Source organism: Neophocaena asiaeorientalis, unplaced genomic scaffold (genome assembly GCF_003031525.2).
Source record: "Neophocaena asiaeorientalis asiaeorientalis breed wild unplaced genomic scaffold, Neophocaena_asiaeorientalis_V1.1 scaffold83, whole genome shotgun sequence".
NCBI lineage: Eukaryota > Metazoa > Chordata > Mammalia > Artiodactyla > Phocoenidae > Neophocaena > Neophocaena asiaeorientalis.
This window is the reverse complement of record NW_020172867.1, coordinates 378521-404793: the sequence shown is the minus strand read 5'-3', so window position 1 is coordinate 404793 and position 26273 is coordinate 378521. Positions and strand designations below refer to the sequence as shown.

General features: G+C 42.5%; 1 protein-coding gene across 1 annotated transcript in view; it reads right to left on the bottom strand.

Annotated features, from left to right (window-relative positions):
* The window catches only part of AKAP6 (A-kinase anchoring protein 6), a 569716-nt gene that overhangs the window by 526296 nt on the left and 17147 nt on the right, over nucleotides 1–26273 (bottom strand). The window contains exons 2-3 of the mRNA XM_024742005.1: nucleotides 10566–10671; nucleotides 9531–9659 (exon numbers count right to left, since the gene is read on the bottom strand). The gene's annotated coding sequence lies outside the window, so the exon portion shown is untranslated. The remainder of the gene's footprint in view (nucleotides 1–9530; nucleotides 9660–10565; nucleotides 10672–26273) is intronic.

Genomic DNA, 26273 nt, shown 5'->3' with positions numbered 1-26273 from the left:
CCCCCCCCCCACAGCTACCCTTGGGAAAAAAAAAACAAAATTCTGATTCAAACGCTAACATTCCTGCAGTGTTTTGTTTTTGCTGAAGAAAGTTTTTTTGTATAGTTTATTGCCGTTCCTTGAAAATAATATACACAAAGTCCTAAATATTTACCAGATGATACAGATCTGCCAGGGTTTTAAGCCAAGTTTCAAAAGTTTTATGAAATCACTTCTTGGACATGTTTCTAACAATCTGGCCCATGAAAATTTAACTGGGGAGGATTTTTCCACCTTCTTCACATGGCCTTTAGGTCACAAGCCTCTGTGTGTGCCCATATGAAACTCATACCCTGCAATCTTGAATGTCCTTGCTCGTTCAGAAGCACTTGTTATCTCTAGATAAATATACAAAAACGTTTATTCTCTGGGAACATCTATTGATATTTCCAACGAAGACACCATGTGCTCTGGCTTCAGTACAAACTTATTTTCCCAGCCTCCACCTACTCAGATCTCAAATATCTGCCCTCTTAGCTAAATAGCTTCTCAGAAATAAATTTCAATTCAGTTTTTATACAATAGCAATTTTCAATTCAGGTTCCACAGAGCCAAATACCAAACCTACCTCAATCAGAGTAACTCCAGTTGTATTTTTATCTTTAATCTTTATAATTTTATTTGAATTAGGCCTTAAACATTTGGGGAAAAAAATCATATGTTTCTGTAAGTATAACCCTTAATAAAGAAGAAAGTCAGTTTCATTACTTCAGTTACTAGAACCTTTAACTAATCTTAGATATCAAAATGTCATATTACCATTTTAAAATCTTTCGAAAGGATTATAAGCCTCTGAGAAATTTTAAGAAGAAACAAGGATGCTGGCCTTTTACATCCTGTCCCAGTTGCCTTGAGGATCCGGCTGCCAAAAATCTTAAGTCTTCCCCATGGGAGTCCCACAGACACATCCAGACAGGAAGGTCACATTCCATCAAGAACTCCAGAGGAAGAAAATGATGCAGAGGGGTGCGAAACCAGGCCAAGCATTTACTACAGACCAAAATCCATCTATAAAGCAGTGACCCAGTTAGTAAGGAGACGTTATCATCATTCTACCAGACTATTATTTTTGTGTTTCTATGTGGGTCATAGCACAGAAAAATCCACGGAGGATTTGTCAGGGAAAATATGGAAGCTACAACTGAGGATTGTTGACCCTACTTTTCTACTCGAGTTGTCACATGAAGGAAAAGGTGAGACCACAGGGAGTAGCAAACCCAGACTTTGGGATTTCACAGACACGAAAATGTTTTTTAAAAGAATTAGGAAACTGACTCACAGTTGCTAACTTTTACTTTTGCCGTGCAAATATATGCTTAACATGATCACTCTCATCTATTACTATCATTTTGTAAAAGGGCATTTTAACACCAAAAAGGAGGGAGATTATGATCTCAGAGAAAAAGGGCTGATCTTTCCTGAATAGCTCAGTTAGCCCTCTTATACTAACATCGCTACGAAGGCAGCCACCTTGCCCCCACCCCCGACTTGGATTGAATGTTTTGTTTTATTTCCACTTTAAACCAATGAAAAGTACTTCAAGGCAATCCCAATCAACGTACTGTATACCCAGAAGAATGAGGCCAGAGGATACTGTGATGCAGGTTCCCAAAGCAACTTGGACCTGAGCTCAGCAGACTGGTAGGGAAATCCCTGTGAGATAACTCTGGTTGTGAGTTAAGGTGATCCAACAGAAAACCAAGTACATCATGGCATTTTAGAAGCTTTGCTGTGTACTCTGCCCAGCCCTGAGAGAGGGATGGAGGCACCAGGAGTGCACACCCTCTTCCACACTGCCGGTCAGCTTTCCAAGCTTGGTGATCCTTTTCCAGCAGATGGCAGAACACACACATAGAAAACTCCAAAGCCACCCAAGGTTTCTGCCTCTCAATTGGTCCCGGGTATGATTTCTTTAAAAGTCTTGAAAGAAGAAAGTTTGCAAAAAAAGTCCCACCCACACTCCATCTTGAAACCTATTTACACTGTACTTCACAGAGAGGCTGAAACTCTTTGCAAAGGGAAAAGCCACAAGGTAAAGAAAGCCTGACCAATAAACTGCAAAGACTAGGATCAACATCTTCGAGATGTTAGAGAGCCTAGCAAATAACTCGTGCATTTTTTCATTCTAAACCGAAAGCTTTCATTAATCTTCATCACATGAGCCTATAAAGGTATAGTTATGAATAGTCTTTACTAAAGAAGCCCATGGATTTTACATTGCCTCTTTCCAATGAGAGAAGTCATACAGTATCCAAAGTTACTCCTGACACAGTGGGTCAGAACAGCCAAGAAAACTAATCTTATGTCTCTATGGGTGTGTGTTTTCACAAAAGCAAAACCATGTTCCAAACTGAAAAAGTTTTTCCTAAAATATACTCTAACTGAATATTTCAGACACAATAGTAAGTAAGTAGGTCACTTGCTCTCTAGGATTCAAAGAATATCAGCTTGTGGTACTCCATCTGCAGTTAAAAGGAAAGCACTCCACACCACAAGAACATCTTCACCATAAAGCTCTTTATAGCAGCAGCTGCAGCTCAGGGGTCAGATCTATGGCCATGAGTTTTCTAGATAATTTTCAAAACTCATTAGCATCCTCAAAAGTACCAGTAATTGAGCTTCCAAAAAATCTGCAACAACCATACCTACACTACCACCCTCCCTTGCAGGCACCTTCTAGTCAGAAATTGGACCCAGGAATATATGTCCTAGAAACATTTTTAAATAGCCTTAATTTGGTTGTCAAATCATGCTCCTTCTCCATGCTCTCCTCTTTTTTTTTTTTTTTTTACAGTGTTTAATCCGGTCCTGCCCCCACCCCCAAACAATTACCCAGTGTTCCCAGGGATGTACCACACTCTGTGCTTTCCAGGATGCTACCTGCCGTGCAAAATAGAATGTTAGATCCAGAAAGGATCTGACAGAGGAATTAATACAGCTGCTTCCACTGATGAGGAAACCTTGGCTCTGAAAAATACACTCCCCCAGGCCACAATTTTCTGGTGCCAGAGTTACCCCCGTCCCTCCAGGTCTCATCAGATTGTTCATTTTCACCAGACGACAAGCGTGGGGACAAAGTGTCTGACTTCGTGGTTACTTCTCTCAGAAAACATGTCTTTGTTGAACAAGGGGTTTGGGTTTGGAAATTGCAGGAGAGACCAGTTGGAGCAGACACAATTTTGAGCAGTGGGTACTTTCCATGTCCTCAAATGACATTCTGCCTGTAAACAGACCACACTATAAAAATGTAAGCATGGAGGACTGAGCCCTGGAACCCCTTGGCAACTGTAAAGAACATAAACTCCATGAGGGCAGGGACTCTCTTTTATTTACACCTAGTGTGAATTCACACCCAGTACCTACAACAGAAGCTGTCACTGAATAGCAGTTCATCAGTAAATATTTGCTAGATGAACAAAATGAAGGATGGAAGCATCCCTCTTCCATTCTCTCTATACTCAATCCATCTCTACCCACTTTTTGCTCCCTGTTATACTTAAGTCTAGTTCCTTTCATCAAAACTCTGTTGTCAGGTAATACCTAACAGTCATTTACATTTTAGTAGCCTTTAAACCACTGCTTGGAGTGTTTGGAATTTCAGTTTTCTAAAAAAAGCTCTGGCCCCGATGCAGGCCCAGTCTTAGTCAGCAATGGAAGGTCTCTGTGGCCAGGCCCTATCCATCCTCCTCCCCGTGCATATGGCCAAGATTTGAATTCTTTGGAAGAACAGCAAACTGTTCATAGGAACAGTTCCTTTCCCCAATGACCTCCGGATTCCCTCCTTTGGCTCTCCTTAGCTTTCACATCTCTGTAAAATAATCTAAAACCCTATCTTCCTGCTGTCTCTATCTTCCTTTCTCAGCTGTCAAAACCTAGAAGACATGCTGCTTTTGCATATTTAGGCTGAGCTGTACTGTTCAATAAATGCCAAGCCCCTTGTTTCCCACACCTCACTCAGTGAAGCCAAAGCACCTCACCTTGTTAAACAGGAGCCCATCCTCACCCTATCACACACTAGAGGGTGCTGTTGCTATATCCAGGCCCAAGGAACTTGGAGCCATGGAGGAAAAGGAAGTGACAGAGCTCTCAAACTCCTGGGAGACATTCCTAGCTGGGCCTCTCTGCACAACCACGCTGCACAGTTTCTCAGAACCAAAGACCATTACACCTCATCAAACTATGCAATTCCAGGGTGAAGCTTACACATGGTACAATAAAATGGGAGGACTGAAGATTTCCAAACTAAAGATTTTACTGTAAGACTCATTTAGGGACACAGGTTCACATAAGAGTATTTATGATGACGACTGGATGTGAATAATTAATTCTCACTCACCACTGAAGAAGACAATTCTGTTTGGACAACCAAGCGGCAAACACTGTCAGGCAGAATTAGATGTATCAAAGGCAACCAGAACAGCCAGGAAACACTTGAGCTTGTCCGTGCTTTTCACAGTCATCTTTCCTGGTATGTGATGTCTAAGACTTTGGGAATGAAAGCTTCATACACAAACAAATGAATATCAGTCTCTCTCAGCCCCCAGCTTGGTTATTGCACAAAGCTTGCAGGCTGCCAGAGAGGCCTCCCTGACCTCGGTTAACTCTTTGCTTGAATAACTGGTGGACCTGCATTGCAGGAAAAGCTCTCTCACGCAGCAGAAGGTCTTTTCAAATTTCTGAACAAGTCATCGTACAGAGGAAGTATACTTTCGTTGGGTTTGTGGGTTTTTTAAGATAAATTGAGAAAAATGGGTATTTTTTTAAAGTTCTCTGAATGAGACTCTCACCTAACAGTATGAATGTTAAACATTCCCACACAGGGAAGAATGGATCTGCACCAAGGGAAATAACTCTGGTATTAATCCAAGAAGAAACAATCCCGCTCACCCTCCCCCCACCACCAGCTGGGGTTTCACACTTTTGTTGCAGTGATTTGGGTACTCCACACAAATGCTAATGAGCAACAATTCACTAATGCTAATGATTAGAACTCTCCTTGGCTCCAAAAGCAACCCAGCCAAGCTAGAAACTTGAAGGATCCCAAAGTGGTTCAAGAGGGACTCAGCCAGTCAGAGGTGCCTTTTTAGGGCAAGTCTTACACAGAACATTTTCCTTTTGCTCTGAACTCCATCCCTAAAAAACACACCATCCCAACTAAAGCTGCATCACACTTTCACATTAAATGCAAGGAATTTCCAGTACCAGGTCTTTTGCAATAACTAGCTTGACATTTCCACATAAAGCTCTAAAGACGAGGATAAATATACCATACTTAATAGAGTGCTGGGGAAACTTCTAAGAAAGTAGCCCTTAACCTAACTTCTGCCCTCACATACCCAAAAGATATACTCCCATTAGTTACCAAGGCTGTCTACCGCAGGGAACAGAACAGAATGAGGAGGCTGGGGGATGAGACGCGGGGTATAGTTTGAAAACGCATACTCTGAAAAAGTGACTGGAGAGCCCCCTGAAGGGACTCTGCTTAACCTCATTGGAAATCACTTAGGTTATTTAACACGATCATAAAGCAAAGAGAGAACACAGGTGGGTGACACCAACATATTCATGATTTAAGGTACTGATGAACAATGCGTGAGTACCTCCAGTCCTACCCTGAAGTTTTACTCTTTAAAATGAAAAACCCAAAGACAGAGCCTTGAATCTACAGTTAACCAAAAACCTTCATATGCAAAATGCTAACTAGTTTGAAAAGTAATAGCATAAGCAAGTTTTAACTTAACATTTTCAGCTACAAGTCATTCCTGTGATCTCCTAATCCAAACTGTGAAAGTCTTGCTTCCTTAGTAAATTCAGCAGAGATCTCAACCACGCTTACCCATTAGATTCACCTGAAAAGATTAAACCATCCTTCCCGCCTCAATGGACTATCATTCTTAATCAGCTTGGGGTTGGTCCAGAGCAGAGCACCTTTTTAAAATCCTCAGGTGTACGGCCAGGTTGAGTACCACTGAGCTGGGGTATCCAGGCCCACCACCTGAATGTAATTAACTGCCTTCTTTGAACTTCCCCATATCTGAATTTTATTCTGCACAATGAAGTTAATCGAGAGTCCTCCCACTGGAATAGAGTAAAAACAAGACTGTAATCATAAAGAACTTTGAGGTAATGAAAAAAAAGGAAGTGGGTACTTTTATCTTGATATTTGAAACCAGTTGTTGGCACTGCTAACAACGAAGCCACAAGATGTTGATGAGATGGTGAGATAATATAGCAAATATGTAGCAAATCTGTAATTCTGAGGTATAAATGTGTTACATCTCCTTACCAAAGGATTTATTGCATTGCAGAATTCAGCATTAAATTCAAACAAAGAAGCAACAGAGGGACAGAGAAGAAAGGGATGTGAGAAGCCTGCATCGTGAAAAGTCTAAACTTATATCCAGATGGTGCTGGAAGAGAGGTTCAAACCCTTAGTCCTATGGTGTGAACACAGCATCGCCATCTGGGGAAGAAGCCAGCAATGCCAAGGCCTCCCTGCCCACCTCTTCTTTGCTTTTTTTCCTCTCCCACACCTCCCTTCAAGGCCAGTGGACCTAGTGGGGTTCCTGACTGAAACCACTCAGATCCCTCTGCCCTGAACAGTACAGAACAGTCAGCCTCTTACTGCTGGCAGAAGTTAAGGGGAGATAGACTTCCTAAGGCCCTAAACCATCACTCAGCACACCAAATAAGATCTGGGGACTGAGAATCAATAGACTAAACTGTAGAAATTAGGACTCTCAGAGTCCCAACTTGGGGTCAGAAGAGGCTAAATGGTACCCCTCAGTTACACAAGCTCTGAACTGGCAAATTTTACCTTCCCGGACAACAAGAATCACAGATCCGCTTGGCCAGCAGAGGACGGCGCGTCTCCACTCACCCACGCCTGTGGCATCACCATGACAGTAACACAGCTGGCTACGTAAGGACAAAACACGAGAAACACCTTACATAATCAAAGATATGCAGAAAGGTGACATGCATGGACTTGTATCGGAATTTCACTCAGGCAAAAGTCTCTAGCTCCTTCCAAATGTATCTCTAATGACCTAATTTGGTCAGGATTTTGGTGATACAGCTTAGCAACCAGCACAAAGTAGCTTCCCTATTCCTTCCTACAATGTACCCACAACCCCTGTTTCGACTCTTCTCTCAATCCTTCCCAGTCAAGGCAAGCCCCAGGTTTTCAGTTTCCTAAATGGGGCCCAGGCCACCGCAGTGACTCTTCATGCAGTCACCTCAAACTCTTGCTTCTAGAAGACTGAAGCAGGCTTCTAGTAGCCACCAGTTCTCAGGCATATACTGTGTTCTAGGCTCTTAATTTTGTCTTCACAACAACTTGTTAGGCAGGCGTATCATCCCTATTTTACAGATAAGGAAATTGGAGCACAGAGAAACTGAATAACTTCTGTCCAAGGTCACATAATTAGTAAGCAGTACAGCAGTCTTTGAACTCAGGCCTGTCTAATCCTAAACTCATGTTCTTTAAAATAATAATGGTGGTTCTTATATAGTACCACGTGCCAGGCGCTGATCTAAACACTCTCCAAGTCTAACCTTAATCTTTACAACAACCCTAGGAGAGAAATACTATATTTGCCACTACCTTTATGCAGGGAGAAAACTGACAGACAGATGCAACAACTCTTAAAGTTGCAAAGCTCATAACTGGCAACACCAGGATTCAAACCTAGGCAGGCTAATTCCAGCATCCAGACCTTAACCACAGTACATACTGCCCCCTACCGCATTCTCCCTGTAACTTAGTTCTTTCTGTATTCATTCATTCAAATATTGCTTATGTCCCCAACATCTTACCAGATATTATAGAAAGATAACTGTTATTTGACAAATTTCTTCCCTCAGGGAGCAGCAGTTTAGATGGGAAAAATCAGCAAAACAGTATCAAGAAAGAAGGCAGTTACCAGAATGTGAAGTCAGGTAATACGTGATTGGAGCAGCAGGAGAACTCGAGCACTCGGACAGGCAGAAAGATCTTGCTGAGCACTGAAAGTGAGTCAAATTTGGAGAGGTGGAGAGAATGGTCCAGGTGGGGGGAATAATGTGAGTAAAGGTAAAAGAAGAAGAGGACTGGGGACGGAAGGAGGTAACTGCCCCCCATGCCAGACTCTGTACGGCTGTTTTATGTATGTTTTCTCATTTATTCCTCATCCAGGTCTATAAAGCATCCTCATTTAACAGATAAAGAAAATAAGGTGCAGAAAGTCCAACAACTCACGATCATACAACGACTAAGGGACAGAGCTAGGTTCATCTACCTCCGACACCCTTCTCTCAGCCAGGGGCCTCTTCGCAGGTGAACACAAAATGAAGAGGCCAGGGAATCAAGCAAAGCACTGGCGGGGCCAGGCAAACTCTAACCATTCTGATTTCTAGACCCCTTAGAGCAACTGGGGTTCTCTGTCTTCCCCCCATCCCACAGGGTGTGTGCATTTTCAACTTAGAAGCCTCTTCCCATGGAGTTCCCACTCCAAACAAGCTCCCTTTCTGCAAACTGACATATTGTGATTGCCTTGTCCAAATATAGAGCAGTCCTTTCAGGCCAGTTTAGCTCACCAGGAAAGGGCCTCTCTGAGAACAAGCTCTCTGCTGGCGGGGCCAGCTGGCGGGGACACAGGCTAGGCCTTGGGGCCCTCTAGGATCCCCTAATCCAGACCCCCCTGTTAGGAGGAAAAAACTGAGGCTCAGAGAGGGGAGGGGAGTGAGTCACTGAAGGCATTCCCTCACCCCACAAAAAAAAAATTTAAAAATCTGAGCTCCATAAAAGTGCTTTGGCAAACAGAGGTCTGAAATTCCTCCAACAGCCTGGAGAAGAGGGAACTAAGGATCTGCCTTCCCACATAGTCTCTCTTTAGACTTCAGTGCTGCTAAGACTAAAAAGGGCAAATCTGTTTTCTTAGCAAGGTTCAAGCTTGACTCAAATTTTGTATGGTTAGGAAGGGAGTGGAGGTGCAAGGTCATCTAAATGTGAATCATCAGCTCTTAATCAGCAACCTGGGGGGTGGGAAGTTTTGGGAAAGCACGCCTGCGAGACCTTTGGATTGGCGCTCTTCCCTCTGTAGGGAAAGCAAGCCCTGATGTGACAGCACCCACTTATCTTATAGCATGCGTTTTACAGCACCCACTGTCTAGAACAGGTATATAGGTGTCGTGATGCTTCTAGTGTACCCTCAGGTGGCCCTCTAAACAGACTTGAAGTAATAGACCCGACTACAGCAAAGGAGAATCTGCTGTCCAAAGAGTAAAAGCAGTACCCATTATGTCATCATCAGAATGTTTAAAACGTATATCAGGATCATTACTCATCAAACTTTCCCTCTGGGAACAGATATAGCCCATTGCTCTTTCTAAGGCCAAAAGCCTGTGTGTTATCTTCCATTAATATTTCCTGTCACTCTTCAGTTCCAGTTCCACCAATCATCACATTAGACCATAATCAAAAGACATACCGTTTTAAAAAATGTCCTTACCTTAATGTGCTCAGAGTACTTATAGGTCAATTTCCCTGCTGGCTACCTTTAGTGTGGTTGTACACTGTATGATGAGGACTTCTTCTCTTTCTCTTTAGCATTAGGTAAAATCCTCAGACGGAACAGAACCTAGATACATTTAAATAAAATAGACCAATGACCTTAGGCTATATCATTCACATAGGAGTGGTTGGATATGCATTTTTTCTAATCTAGGGCCTATTGGCCAAAAGTAGTTTGAAATATTTGGGAACCTAGAGATTGGATGACTTAAAGGTAAGGAAGCTGGACCTTTCCTCTTTCTTTAAATTCTCTTTTCCCCTATGCACACCTCTCTGTGTTTGCCGCTTACTTCTCTGACCACTCATGGTTAGGTTGCTTTATGTATCCCTCTCCTTCTGCCAAGCCCTAAATGTTGGTATTTCCCTGAACAAACTCATCTATTCCCATGGGCACAGCATATATTCCCAAACCTGTACCTCAACTGATATCTCTCTTCAGAACTTCAGACCCATTCATGAAACTACCAAACTCCCACAAGCACCTCAAACTCAATCTGTAGAAAACTGAACTCATCATCTTCTCTCTCTACCACCTCCTCACAGCCATTTCTCTTTCTCTCTTCTCTTGTTGATGGCACCATCTTCTATCATTGCCCATATAAGAGACCTAGGACTCACCCTTCACTCCTTGCTCCTCCCCACCCAAGGTCCCTCACATCCAATCAGTGTCAAACACTGTCATCATCCTCTCTTGAATCCATCCACTTTTCTCCACTCTCACAACCACCAGCCTAGTTCAGGTAAAAATCATTATTTCCCAAAGTTGAGATAAGTCTCCCAACCGGTCTCCTGACCCTACTTGAACTCTTCCAATCCATTCCTTATGCTGAACCCAGTGATCTTTCTAATATGTATATCTAAGCATGTCATGCTTTTCACTAAAAATCCTCCTGTAGCTCCATTCTGCTTTTAGGATGAAGTCCAAATGTCTTAACCAACTGAAGATATCCTGCGTAACTTGGTCTCCACATACCTTTCAAGCCGCATCTCTCACCAGAATTCCTTCACATTTCATGTTCTAGCCCCACAGAATCTCTTCCAGACCTTCACACCTGCTGTTCTCTTGCCTGCTGGGCTTCCTAGAATCACAGAATTGTACAGAGAAAACGGACTGAAAAATACCCAAATCAGGACTGTCAACCAATTTCCTCCTTATCTGCAGAAAACTCAATCCAATTAAATAAACATTTATTGAGTGCCCACCGAGGGTAAAATACTACCTTAGCAGCTGCAAAGACACTTAATAAGTAAGGCATAACCCATGCCTATGGAACTTGCAATCTCATTGCTTCTCTTAACCCTGAGTTTTAAAGTTCAAGTTCCTGGGCTTCCCTGGTGGCGCAGTGGTTGAGCGACCGCCTGCCGATGCAGGAGACACAGATTCGTGACCCGGTCCGGGACGATCCCACATGCCGCGGAGCGGCCGGGCCCGTGAGCCATGGCCGCTGAGCCTGCGCGTCCGGAGCCTGTGCTCCACAACGGGAGAGGCCACAACAGTGAGAGGCCCACGTACCGCAAAAAAAAAAAGTTCAAGTTCCTGAAATATAGTTCCTTTCCTCGAACTTAAGTTCAAGGCACGCTAAGAAACTATCTGTTCGTGACACAACTGGCTTGTGCCTATATTTACTTTTACCAGAATATTTCACCCCCTTCTCTCCCAATCCAGGGCCCACATACCATCTCCCAATTTCTGAACTTCAAAGAAGCACTACCCGGCTGTTTATGCCTAGATTAGAAAGCTCGAAGTTCCTGTTGGCTTTTTCAGCTGTGGCTTATGGCAAACTAATTGGCATCGATCACCAGGGTTTCCCAGGAGCCTGAAGTCCAGCATTTAGTAGCTATGTGTGGTGTTGCATCAGTCAGGACTGGAGTTTTAAGTTTAAAATACTGGAGCTCAGGAAAGGAGTAGAGAGAAGAACCATCCTGAAGAAATTTAATAGATAGCCTTTTGGATTGCCCCTGAGCACACACACAGCAAAATGATGGAGCTAGGCAAAGAACACTATCTAAAAGCAAAAGACTATATCCTATGTCTCTGCCGAGCTAGAATGTGATTTTATGATGGAAACATAATCTTAGTGATAGTTTTCCTTCTTCTTGGTGGGTAGATGACTAGAAGGCTTAGTATTATTAGAATTTCAAAAAGGCATCCCCTCTGTGGGCAGACAAATGACCAAAAAGTCACACCCTCCTCCTGACTGACTGGAGGCAGGCTTTGTGCAGGGCATGCACTGCATGTCCATGTGTGGTTGGTCCTGGATGGCACCTCTCTGCCTTCCAAATTCATGGCTATCACTACATAAATGGGAGATACTATCTCAGGTTTCTCACCACCCAGCCCTGAACAAGAGGGGGTCTACTTTCAAAACACAGAAAGTTACTATAATACATCTTCCATACTTCTCTACTTGGAAACTCATGTGAAGATTCCTAGTGCCTTAAACTTTCATCATTTGTTCATAATGGCCGATCCTGACCCACCCCTCCACCCCCCTCGATGAGGCAGAAACTTGGATTGTTCTCAAATACAACACAAAGAGAATTTCTGGCAACCAGAGTTTTACCCAGGGGTGGTAATGGAGCATAATTATCCTTGGCTGACCAGAAGCCGAATGACTATTAATAGAGAGAAGCAACAAGAAAGTGTCAAATAGGATAGGGAGCATGCTATACCTGGGTTGAAACACTCAATAATTAGGAACAGAATGTAGAGAACCAAGTGGCCATTTGCCCTATGTCTTATTCCTTTTGGTTTTTTAGGCTGGATTGATTCCTGTCTAGTTCAAGGTGGGGCGTGTACTAGCCTAATTTGGTCTGGGAACCAACCAAGGATTCTGGATGCTACTTTTAAGGCAGGTCCTGGGCCTTAGTTTACCTGTGTTCCTAGGTCTAAAACACCTTTCCTTCCATCTATTGCAAAGTAAGTTTGAGTGTTTGTCAGACAGCAACAGCAGTAAACAAGAGAGTCAAAAAAGATTGGATGCGGCATCAACCTCATGTTTTATTTGCATCCCTAGAACTCTGAAGATTCTGCATCTGGCATAGCAAAATCTCCCCCATAGGACTGCACGTGGAGTGACTTTCATATTTTCCACATCTCTGGTCTGGCCTTATCACTCAAAGGACATTAACCCCTGCATTCCATCTAAGAACCTATCAGTAAGTCTTTCAGTCTAAAGAAGTATCAATAAGGAAATTACTGACTTACAAGCCAGAAATATTTATTGAGTTTGGAAACATTTATCAATTGCCTTCCATATGGAAAACAAAGGATTTAGCACTAGGATGGAGTAGGGTAGGGTGAAGAAGAGCTTGAAAGATGAGAGACAAGAAGCCTCCCCTCAAATGACCTTAAAATTGGAGGAAACACACAGACACAAAAATAAATAATACAAAAGAGAGACAGAGCCCAGGTGTATGGGGCTGTGCTTGCTGAAAGAGAACCAAATTTGGAACTTGCCATACCATCAACAACTTTTAAATATTTTTCATTCTTCCAGAGTAAAACCTTATCATACCTGCGAAGGAGAGAAACTACAATAAACAGAAATATGCTCCTTGAGGAAGATTTGTCTATATTCTTTTACTAATCCCAGGACAGAGGCCCTGAGGTCTATTTCCAAGTTGAGCTGGTTTTGATGTGTATGAATGATTTGGTCAGTAAGATAGCAAATAGCCAAAGAGATCAAAAGGATTAGAAAGGCCCACTGAGACAAGATTATGATCCATCCATCAGCATATATCTGGGCTCTGCAGCATGGCTGGGACACAGACCTACCGATCCAACTGGATGCCACCATAACTGTGTGCCCCAAGAGGCTTTTACACCCTGGGGAGACAGTAATGGCAGTCCTAAGAGGAAGATCTGTGAAACCAACTGCAGAGCTCCCCAGTACCCTGCATTAAAAGCCATCAAAATTGGAGGCTTTGCTGGTAAGAGAAGTGGAGCATTAGGGAAGGTAACTCAAGGTACTTAAAATCCTCAGTCAGACCCACTTCAGCTTGATTGTAATTCTTGGCTCCAGGCCTATTTCTGAAAGACATCAAACATGGAAAGAAAATAAGACTGAGAAAAAATATAGCTTATTCCATTTGGAGGATAGACAATGAGACATGTAACAGATGGAATGGGAAAGGGCAAAGGGCGTAATAAGACTCGCTACAGGATTAAGCGCTCATCTGATTAAAAGCAGCATATGCAGGGCAGAGGTAGAGCAAAACCACACCACTCACTCCACGCTTCAGGGTGTGCAGCCGTCAACACGCCGGAGACCAGGTGGGAGCCACATACACAAGCCCCGCTGAGAAGTGTCATGACTGGTTAACTGGACTGTGAAGGTTTTGCCTTGATCTTTAGTCATGAAAGTCTCAGCCACAGAAAGAACTACTCATCTGTTGCAGAAGCAGAAGAGCTCAACTTTGTACCCTCAGTGCCAAGCGTGATGCCGGACACATCAGGGCTTAATAATTGTGCTTTGAATGAGTGAAAGTCTAACTTCTTAGCTCTATGCCCATGAGGTCTGGAAGGGGTAGAGGTAAAGTCTGTAACCATATGTCCTGATTTGCCTGATAATCCCAGATTATACCTGTTGTATCCGCATAATAAGTAATGGCCCCTTTTACTTGCTAAAGAGTATCAGTTTGGACAGCAAATTATATTTTACTTTAGGTATATAGTCTGTCACCAAAATGAATGTTTTCCATTGATTACATGATCACAAATACACATGGGGCCCTTTATTTTTTCAACCAAGTCACTCCTCAGTCCTTGCCGAGCCTGTCTTTGGTGGACTTTGTGAGGTCCTTTTTTCTCTGGTCTCCCGTTTTATCTCTTTGCCCATGTTTCCCTTATTTCTTCCATCCCTGTTTTTCCTTCATGAGTCCTGGCTCTACCCCTGGGGTGGGGAGTGTGAGTCAGCCTCTCGGTGTCCTGTGAGTTCTGATTATTTTAAGTCCTTCAGAGTCTCAGAGGAACACCACTTCTAACATATCCTTCCTTGCTAATATTCACAACCTTTCATAGCATGACTTCAATATATTTTTGTGCTGACAAAGTCTCTATTTTTTTTCTGACTTTCCAAAGACCCCTCCCAAAAATGAGTGATAATGGAGACAAGGAAAGAAGGAAGCAAGGGAGGAAGAAAACCCTGTATTGCTACAAATGGATAAATGAACAAAAACTTGAGTGAGGGCCTACATATGGACAAGGAGATGGACTTCTAGTCCTATGGCTTTTTCTTACCTACCAAAAAGAAAGGGCTGAATTACATGCTTGCTTTTTAAGCAAGGAGTCTGATTTATTCCTGAGACTTCTATCTATTTCCATTTATTTAGCTTAGCATTTACACCAGCAGGATTCAAGAACAAATTCTATTTTGTTCAAGATAAATCATCATTCACTCCTGGAAGCCCAAAACCATCATAAAAATAAAAAGAAGTAGGAGGGAAAAGGAATGTTAGTAAGAATTGGATCCATTAATGAGTTTGGGATTTTGATATTTTTTGTGTAATTTTTTTCAATCTTTCTCTCAGACCATGAGTGGGAGTTTATTATCTGGGGTGTAAACTTCTTATGAGCTTCTGACATTGCTGCTAATAAGGAAATAATAGCAGATCTATAGTCTCTGTCTTCATAAAAAGAAGCAAGAGACTCATTTGGCCATATCAGACTGAATCAGGAACCTTAAAAAAATAAATTAACTCTATATAACAGGATGTAAAGTTAGAGTCTGAAGACATGGATTGGAATCCCATTCTATTCGTTCCTGGCTGTGTGGCCTTGGACAAATCTCTTGGGGACTCAGCTTCGCAACTGCATAATGAGAGGCTTATTTGCTTAAGCTCCACCTATCACTCAAGCTCTATGAATCTATGGCTTAATCATTTGGTCAGGGAGAATTTCTTTCTCCAATAATCCCCACATGAAGGGCATCAAATGTTCAACTCCATCTCCTATTCCCACATCCCACTAGTTATCTTCTAACACCCCTAACAGAAGGCCTAGGATCTCTATGCTCCCTTACTGCCCCCATCTTTCCCTGTAATCCATATGCTCTGGATTCCATCACTTCATCAGGGTGATTTCTGGTAAATGAACTGACTCTGCTCACAGTGCCTGGCTGTGCCTTGGCTATGAGCTCTCTGAGCACAGCAAAACATCTCATATCAAAGGGTCCATCTGTCTTTAGCTGGAAAATATATTTTGAATAACCAAGTTTGCTACAAATTGGCCAGCTCAGGTCCACTACTGAGAAATCAATTGCTCAGCCTTTCATGTCTCTCCTGAGCCAGTGTATGTTGTTCAGTGGATTCAATACTACAACAATCTCAACTCCTGCTCCTCCTTGGCAAGGAATGTTATTTCATTACACCTGCCTAGAAAGGTACCAACATTCCCTGACTTGCTATTGACACTCATTGATTCAAACCTGACTCCCAGACATGTTTGCTTACTAAAAGGAGCCTAAATAAAGCATGTGTTACTCATTTTCCCCTAGCGAAAGAAGATTTTGTAAAATCGTCTTGCAGCAACACTTGTCAATATGGTTTAAAAATAGTGCTCACACACACAAAAAAAAATAGTGCTCACAATTCACTAATACCCTCTGTGCCTGTGGGATGGAAACACCTTTACATAGCCAGACCCAGGGATCTTAAACCCCATTTGGAGATTTCCAGAAAGTTCTCTTATAACTACTTCATGGATTTGCTGGGACCATGAAATGAGATGATGCATGCGAACTGCACAAACCCCAGCACATTACAGGAACGCTATTTTTTCCAGTGGGTGAGAAAGATGCCTTAGAGAAGGCAGCACTGCCGAAGCTCTCTTGATGATGATAGGAAAGATTACTGTGAATACATGGTAAAATGGTAGGGGTAGGACAGAAGGAATGAATGTATAAGTAGATAGGAAAGTGAAACAGATGTGGAATAAAGCATGAGCATAATGTGAGAAAGTTCTCCCAGACTCTGCCTTCTCAGCATCCCAAATGGCCACACTCATGGGAACAAAGTTTTCTGGTGGGTCTCAAGTTCCATCCTCATTACAATCTATAATCTACCTACAAACTTCCCCTTCCTGCGCTCTGAATGCTGCCATCATAAGAACACATTCTCTGCTCCTTAGTTTCTTTTTTTTTTTTTTTTGCTTCCTAGTTTCTTATGTGTAATTCCTACATCTCTCCCATGGTACCAAAGACATTCATAGCTCTACCTTTGATTTTTCTGGTCTGAGTGGAAACAGCCACCTGAGATTCTGCTTTACAGATAACTTGATAAATTCCATTGATGTTGGAACCCATGTCCATTTAATTCTCTAGGAATTGTACCTACAACTGCTCTGTTGTATTCAAGGGTCCATGGTTGGTATTTTCTTCGTAACAATCACGGACGACATCTATAGACTTTCAAATGCTCTCACTGCCTAGCTGAAAACAGTGTCCCACACAAGGGGACACAAGGAAGAACTGTCCTCCTCCAAACAGCAATGCAGCTCTCCTGTCCCCTGCATTGGTAAACTGTCTGGCCTAGTAAAATGCTTCCTAGAAGAAAAGTGCATCAAAAGCTTCCATAATTCTAAACGTTAGCTTTGCTAGGCTGACTACCATGCTCCTGCACCCTGGTTGTAAGACACATTCTTCATGGTCCCTGAATCCTGTTCCCTTGTCCCTACAAACTGGGTTCAGGGACAGTGGCTGGCACAAGGCACTCCTGTAAAAGAGACTCCCAACCCAAATCTACCAACCACAACATGAATCCCTCGGATTGGACTGTTCCCAGTCTCTTTTCCTTGATTTTCTTTCTCTAGCTTCCTCTGTGCTTTTCATAATTACTGTTCTTCCTCCTATTACAAATGAACCTCTCCTTCCTTCTGTCATCTCCTAAACTTCCCTGAAGGAATTTCTTAGTAAGTTCTGGCAAAAGTAGCAAGAATGCTAAAGCAAGCAAAACCCAAAAAAGCTAAAGGAAGCAGGCTTTTGGCTCTGGAAAACAAATGCTTTTATGCTACCTTAGGCACTAGCGCAGAAGGGTCCCTTGAAAAGGAGTCAGGCTGTAACATTACTTAATATTGAGTATCTCAGCAGCACTGCAAAGTGATGTTTACCATGGCTTTCCTTGTACCAAGGGCTGGGTTTCCAGCGACCCATTTGCTGGTGCCAATTTCTAATAGCTTTATGGCCAGAAACTACTGCCCAACTGGGGCGAGGGAGGGCAGGGTGCAGAGGGAAACAGGATTAGATCCAGGCCCAGGGGGTCAGTGGCAGTGTGCACAAAAAGCTGGCCCCTGGAGGAAACAAAGGCCAAGAACTCCCTTGGCCCCTTGGCAGCCTGAGGGTGTCACTTGTTGGAAAAAATGAGGTCTAACCCAGATAAAAGGGGAAGCTGGTACCTCACCTGCCAGGTCTATACTGAAATACGAGACAAAAGCCCAGCCTCTGGAGTTTCTTCCAGCTGCCAGCCAGGTGCCACAACAACTTGGTACCAGGCTCTGGCCCTCCCTTCACCATACTAGTAGGAAAGCATCCCCAGGATGGGGTTCAGCAATACTCTTGTCTATAAGGGTGATAAACAAGGAGTTTAGAGCCTGACCATCTTATCTGAGGTGATGACAAGAAGCCCAGAGAGAGACTATACAAGAGTCCTTGTATGGCCAACATAGTCTAACTGACATCTTTGTGTAAATGAGAAGGCCCTCCCTCACTGTGAGTAGATAGAGACCTGTGGGTGCATAGCTTGGGTGAAACATGGGCATGATTTGTGCTCAGGTACAGTGCACAACGCATAGCAACACAGAGCCGTCCCATTCCATAGCTCAGGGGTTAGAAATAATTAGGTTCAAGGCAGAGTGTCAGAAAAGATGGCAGGTGTCATGTCTGGGTCAGCCTTCTCACACCCTTCTGCATGTTGGGGCAACAGTCTGTGCCAGGCTAGCTAAGGACAGAGATGTTAGGAGGAGCAAGGGTGACAGAAACATGGTGGCCCTACCAGGACTTACACTCAAGCCAGCCATGTCCTAACCTCATTCTGACACAGCCACTGAGACCCAACCCACTCCCGTCATCAGGCTCACTCACCACCACCTGTCTCTGAGGAAAATTATCTAGAACAATGCATGCCTGCTTGCTATGAGTGCATTTGGGGATCCAACAGTGATGTGAGGTACAGAAAATGGACAAAGCAGTATTATCACGATGAAGGAATCAAAAGGAATAGGGGAAAGGTCTCAAATAGGGGAGATTGGTTCCTAAAAGAAGAAGAATTGGACCACAACCCTCTCACCACTACTCCAAACATAAAGCAACAGATAAAATATAAAAAGAATGTATTAAGGGGCAACCATCATGATGGCGGAGGAGTAAGACGTGGAGATCACCTTTCTCCCCACAGATACATCAGAAATACATCTACACGTGGAACAACTCCTACAGAACACCTACTGAACGCTGACAGAAGACCTCAGACCTCCCAAAAGGCAAGAAACTCCCCACGTACCTGGGTAGGGCAAAAGAAAAAAGAAAAAACAGAGACAAAGAATAGGGTCGGGACCTGCACCAGTGGGAGGGAGCTGTGAAGGAGGAAAGGTTTCCACACACTAGGAAGTCCCTTCGCGGGCAGAGACTGCGGGTGGCGGAGAGGGGAAGCTTCGGAGCCACGGAGGAGAGCACAGCAACAGAGGTGCGGGGGCGGGGGGGAAAGCGGAGAGATTCCCGCACAGAGGATGAAGGCCGACTGGCACTCACCGGACCAAGAGGATTGTCTGCTCACCCGCTGGGGCGGGCGGGGCTGGGAGCTGAGGCTCGGGCTTTGGTCTGATGCAGGGAGAGGACTGGCGGCGTGAACACAGCCTGAAGGGGGCTAGTGCACCACGGCTAGCCAGGAGTGAGTCCGGGAAAAGGTCTGGAGCTGCCGAACAGGCAAGAGACTTTTTCTTGCCTCTTTGTTTCCTGGTGCGCGAGGAGAGGGGATTAAGAGCGCTACTTAAAAGAGCTCCAGAGACGGGCGCGAGCTGTGGCTATCAGTGCAGACCCCAGAGACGGGCACGAGACGCTAAGGCTGCTGCTGCAGCCACCAAGAAGCCTGTCTGCGAGTACAGGTCACTATCCCCACCTCCCCTCCCGGGAGCCTGTGCAGCCCACCACTGCCAGGGTCCCGTGATCCAGGGACAGCTTCCCGGGGAGAACACAAGGCTCACCTCAGGCTGGTGCAATGTCACGCCAGTCTCTACCGCCACAGGCTCGCCCCGAATTCTGTACCCCTCCTTCACCCCATACTGAGTGAGCCGGAGCCGCCAAATTAGCTGCTCCTTTAACCCCGTCCTGTCTGAGTGAAGACCAGATGCCCTCAGGCAACCTACACGCAGAGGCGGGTCCAAATCCAAAGCTGAACCCCAGGAGCTGTGCAAACAAGGAAGAGAAAAGGAAATCTCTCCCAGCAGCCTCAGGAGCAGTGGATTAAAAACCCACAATCAACTTGATGTACCCTGCATCTGTGGAATACCTGAATAGACAACAAATCATCCCAAAATTGAGGCAGTGGACTTTGGGAGCAACTGTAGACTTGGGGTTTGCTGCATGCGACTGACTGGTTTCGGGTTTTACATTTATCTTAGTTTAGTGTTTAGAGTTTATTATCATTGGTAGATTTGTTTACTGATTTGCTTGCTCTCTTCCTTTTATATATATATATACATATATATTTTTTCCTTTTTCTCTTTTTGTGAGTGCATATGTGTATGCGTCTTTCTGTGATTTTGTATATCTTTGCTTTTACCATTTGTCCTAGTGTTCTGTCTGTCCGTTTTTGTTTTTTTTTTAATATAGTTTTTAGTGCTTGTTATCATTGGTGGATTTGTTTTTTAGTTCGGTTGCTCTCTTCCTTCTCCTTTCTTTTCTATTACTTTTTAATGTTTTTTTTATTTTAATAACTTTATCTCTTTTTATTTTTTTTTCTTTCTTTCTTTTTTTCTCCCTTTACTTCTGAGCCACGTGGCTGACAGGGTCTAGGTGCTCCAGCCAGGTGTCAGGCCTGTACCTCTGAGGTGGGAGAGCTGAGTTCAGGACATTGGTCCACCAGACACCTCCCAGCTTGACGTAATATCAAATAGCGAAAGCGCTCCCACAGATCTCGATCTCAACGCTAACACCCAGCTGCACTCAAAGACCAGCAAGCTACAGTGCTGGACCCTATGCCAAACAACTAGCAAGAAAGGAACACAACCCCAGCCATTAGCAGAATGACTGCCTAAAATCATAATAAGGTCACAGGCACCCCAAAACACACCACCGGACACAGTCCTGCCCACCAGAAACACAAGATCCAGCCTCATCCAACAGAACACAGGCACTAGTCCCCTCCATAACGAAGCCTACACAACCCACTGAACCAACCTTAGCGACTGGGGGAAGATACCAAAAGCAACGGGAACTACAAACTTGAAGCCTGCGAAAAGGAGACCCCAAACACAGTAAGTTAAGCAAAATGAGAAGACAGAGAAAGACAAAGCAGATGAAGGAGCAAGGTAAAAACCCACCAGACCAAACAAATGAAGAAGAAATACACAGTCTACCTGAAAAAGAATTCAGAGTAATGATAGTAAATATGATCCAAAATCTTGGAAATACAATGGAGAAAACACGAAAAACATTTAACAAGGACCTAGAAGAACTAAAGAGCAAACAAACAATGATGAACAACACAATAAATGAAATTAAAAATTCTTTAGAAGTAATCAATAGCAGAATAAAGGCAGAAGAATGGATAAGTGACCTGGAAGATAATATAGTGGAAATAACTACTGCAGAGCAAAAAAAAGAAAAAAGAATGAAAAGAAGTGTGAACAGTCTTAGAGACCTCTGGGACAACATTAAACGCACCAACATTAGAATTATAGGGGTCCCAGAAGAAGAAGAAAAAGAGAAAAGGACTGAGAAAATATTTGAAGAGATTATGGTAGAAAACTTCCCTAATATGGAAAAGGAAGTAGTCAATCAAGTTGAGGAAGCACAGAGAGTCCCATACAGGATATCCAGGCTAGATCATATCTTGGGTCACAAATCAAGCCTTGGTAAATTTAAGAAAACTGAAATCATATCAAGTATCTTTTCCGACCACAATGCTATGAAACCAGATATCAATTACAGGGAAAAATTTCTAAAAAACAGAAACACATAATAAACTAAAAGCTGGTTCTTTGAGAAGATAAACAAAATTGATAAACCATTAGCCAGACTCATCAAGAAAAATAGGGAGAAGACTCATATCAATAGAAATGAAAAAGGAGAAGTAACAACTTACACTGCAGAAATATGAAGGATCATGAGAGATTAGTACAAGCTTCTATATGCCAATAAAATGGACAACCTGGAAGAAATGGACAAATCTGTAGAAAAGCACAACCTTCCGAGACTGAACCAGGAAGAAATAAAAAATATAAACAGACAAATCACAAGCACTGAAATTGAGGTCCACACACATATGGTCACCTTATTTTTGATAAAGGAGGCAAGAATACAGTGGAGAAAAGACAGCCTTTCAATAAGTGGTGCTGGGAAAACTGGATAGCTACATGTAAAAGAATGCAATTAGAACACTCCCTAACACTGTACACAAAAATACACTCAAAATGGATCAAAAACCTAAATGTATGGCCAGACACTATACACATCTTAGAGGAAAGCATAGGCAGAATACTCTATGACATACATCACAGCAAGATCCTTTTTGACCCACCTCCTAGAGAAATGGAAATAAAAACAAAAATAAACAAATGGGACCTAATGAAACTTAAAACCTTTTGCACAGCAAAGGAAACCATAAACAAGACCAAAAGACAACCCTGAGAATGGGAGAAAATATTTTCAAATGAAGCAAATGACAAAGAATTAATCTCCAAAATTACAAGCAGCTCATGCAGCTCAATATCAAAAAAACAAACAACCCAATCCAAATATGGGCAGAAGACCTAAATAGACATTTCTCCAAAGAAGATATACAGATTGCCAACAAACACATGAAAGGATGCTCAACATCACTAATCATTAGAGAAATGCAAATCAAAACTACAATGAGGTATCACCTCACAGCAGTCAGAATGGCCATCATCAAAAATCTAGAAACAATAAATGCTGGAGAGGGTGTGGAGAAAAGAGAACCCTTTTGCACTGTTGGTGGGAATGTAAATTGATACAGCCACTGTGGCGAACAGTATGGAGGTTCCTTAAAAAACTAATAGACTAGGGGTGCTTACTACCCAGAGACTCACTGAAAGAAACAAACAAAAAACTGAAGAATGCGTATAGAAACTGATAAAAATATAATAACTGTATATTTAATCCTTACCCATAAAAATAATAACTATTTGGGTGGGAGGGTTAGGTTTAAATAAAACCCTAGACAGCAATATGAAGAAAGATATGTGCAGTGTAGGTATAGGAGGAAGAGAGGAACAAAGAAATTATTTTCTTATCTAGAAGAGACGAGATATACTGAATAAACATAGGCTTTATAGAAATTTTTAAAATTATGTATATATGTTAAAACTTTAAGGACAACCACTAAAATAAAAGTAATGCATCATATATATTGCAAGCAACAAAGGGAATAATGGAAAATAGAAAAAAAAAATCAACCACACAGAAAGCAGAAAAGAAAAAAAAAAAAGCAGCAAAGAAAAAGCGTGGCTACAGCAGAAGTGTCCAGATGTCTGCCAAAGATTTGTGATCCTCTACCATAGTGAGGAACTGCTGCTGGGAAGTGGCTGTCAGGCCAAGAACTATATTTCCCAGGCCCCTCTTGCTTCTAGGTAGAACCATATGACTAGTTCTCATCAACAAAATGTGAGCAGTAGTGATATAAATAACTTTCAGGCTGATGTGGTTAAGAAGCAGCCTAACCCTTTCTTTCCCTTTCTAGGGTGATCTTGGAACCTACATGTTGGGAGTGGCAGCACCGCAAGATGGAAGAAACCTTGATTCCTGAATGACTGTGTGGGGCAGACCATACCCTCTGTGCCACTGATTGGATTTTTATATAACGAAATACATACTTCTATTATGTTAAGCCACTGAGGTTTCCAGGTTCATCTGTAACCTCAGCTGGCACTACCCTAAGTAATACAGATGGTAAACAGAAAACATAAAATAATTTGACAGAAATAATGTAGGTATATTATCAATCACAAAAATGTAAATGGACTAAGCCCGAGGGTTGGCAAACTACAGCTGGCAGGACAAATCTGGCCCTGTGCATTGATTTATGTATTGTCAGTGGCTATTTCTGAGTAGTTACAGCAGAGACTATATGGGTCACAGAGCCAAAAATATTTACTGTCTGGTCCTTTCTAGGAAAAGATTGCTGACCTCTGAATTAAACCCATTTATTAAAAAATAGGATGAGACCAAGTCAATTTTTTTTTTTTTTTTGCTGTATGCGGGCCTCTCACTGTTGTGGCCTCTCCCGTTGTGGAACACAGGCTCTGGACGCGCAGGCTCAGCGGCCACGGCTCACGGGCCCAGCCGCTCCGCGACATGTGGGATCTTCCCGGTCCGGGGCATGAACCCCGTGTCCCCTGCATCGGCAGGCGGACTCTCAACCACTGCACCACCAGGGAAGCCTGAGAGCAAGTCAATTTTTAAAGATTCAAATAATGCTATTTACCAGAAAACATACTTTTTAAAAATCTCACCAAAGGTTTGCAAATAAGGAAATGGATAAAGATATGTCAAGCAAATACTAACCAAAAGAAAGAACACATAGCAATATTAATATCAGACAATATAAAAGGTAATGCGTCAACATTAACAGGGATAAAGTAGTATACTACATAAGGAGAAAAAGAAAACACCCCAGGAAGATGAAACAATCTTGAACTTGTAAGCACCTAATTATATAAAGCAAATGTGATAGAACTACAATGAAAACTTCTTCACAACTATAAATTCAGAGGCAAATTTCAGCACGCATCTTTCAGAAACTGATAAATCAAGCCAATAAATTTTAGTTATATTAAAGAAGGAGCAATTAGGAGATCTGAAAGCTGTGACTCCCAATGCAGAATGGGTGGGGGTTTCAGAACCACCTGAGGAACTTTTTCAAATAATACATTACCCAGAGAGGAGAAAAGGAGAGATCTTCTGAGAACTAATTCAGTACACCTCTGTTACTGTCAGAAAGAGGGGGATCGCTTAGGGATGTTATGTTGTGGTAAAAAGAGGTTGAGAACTGTTAAGTCTTTCTCAAGGTGTTGGACAGTAGCCAACCTCAATGATAAGCGCCCTGAAAAGAAACATTTGTGATTTATCAAGTGCTTAAACCGTTTCCAACATAAGCTACTGCATGGGTACCAGAGACATCAAAGCACTGGAATAAGAACAAAAAAACCTGTTATGAGAGTGACCAGCTACCTCTCCTGATTTTCTGAGTACTTGTTTCTAATTTTCAAAACATGTCAGAGTTTTGTCTTAGTAGATTCAGTTTAACTAAATGTACAGCTGCTCAGGACAGAAAATAGTTTTTAAGGCGTACAAAACAATCTATATATTGACTTAAAATCTTGGCTGAACAGCTTTAGGAAAATTTTACCAATAGACAACCTATTAAAAGGTAATATACTCCCTCTAAAAGTTCAAAGTTCAAAGAGAAATTCATTTAATCTAAGGAAACCACAAAAATGAAATTTAACTCTGCCGTAAAATAGAGGAATGTAACGTTCTCATTCAATCAGTCCACCAGTCCACTTGGTTTCCTCTCTAGACCTCGTCTATGGGAAGGAATTTATAATAATGTAGTCTGTATATCAAAATTCCTCTCTAACAAATAAATTCTATGTCCATGGAAGTTTGCAATGAATATATTTTGAGACTACACATTCAAAGGCAAGAGAAAAGAAATTGTGTCTAAATAATGGACTGAGGCACTAGTTCAGAAAATAAAAATACATAATTTCGGAGTAACAAGGAAAACATAAAATACTAGGGAGAGAAGTTCAGTTCTGACATGGCAAACAGGCAATACTACTTATTCTTGAATAGCTAAGTGACATGGTGAAAACGTGAAAGAAGGATTAGAGCAGAAAGAGAGAGGCTAGAAGACCTGGGTAGTCCATGCGTGAGTTGATGAGGGTGGGGATTTAGAGGAATGGCCCTAAGAATGAGATTTAATGTGAATGAAGACTGGGGAGGAGGAGCCAACCAGACAGGGAAGGACTGGAATATTGAGAAAAAAAGGAAGGAGGAGGAGGGAGGAGGAAAGAAGGGAAGATGGAAGAACAAAGATTACACTGATTACATTTACAAAACTGGTGCAGGCATGATGACAGGCAAAAGAAACCTGTATCTATTCGTGGAGGTTAGTTTTAGGCTCATTAAATTTAAGATGAAAGATAAAGATCAAAGATAAAAATCAGGCCAGCATTTGAATACAGTGATACTCAAACAGTAGCCCTTAGAGCCCTGCATCAGAATCCCCTGTGTGCCTATTAAAATGCAGATTTCAGGGCTCCCCTCCAGACCTACTGAACCACAATCCCAGGAATCTGGATTAAATGAATTTAGAGGAGGGAGGTACTGAGGGCACTGGAGTGTCCCCCATTGAACCAGAAATAAGATATGTATACCCTGTAGACCAAACTCCAAGTGGCTGAGCTTAGGATCCAAGCAGGATCCAAGCACTAAAGCATTGG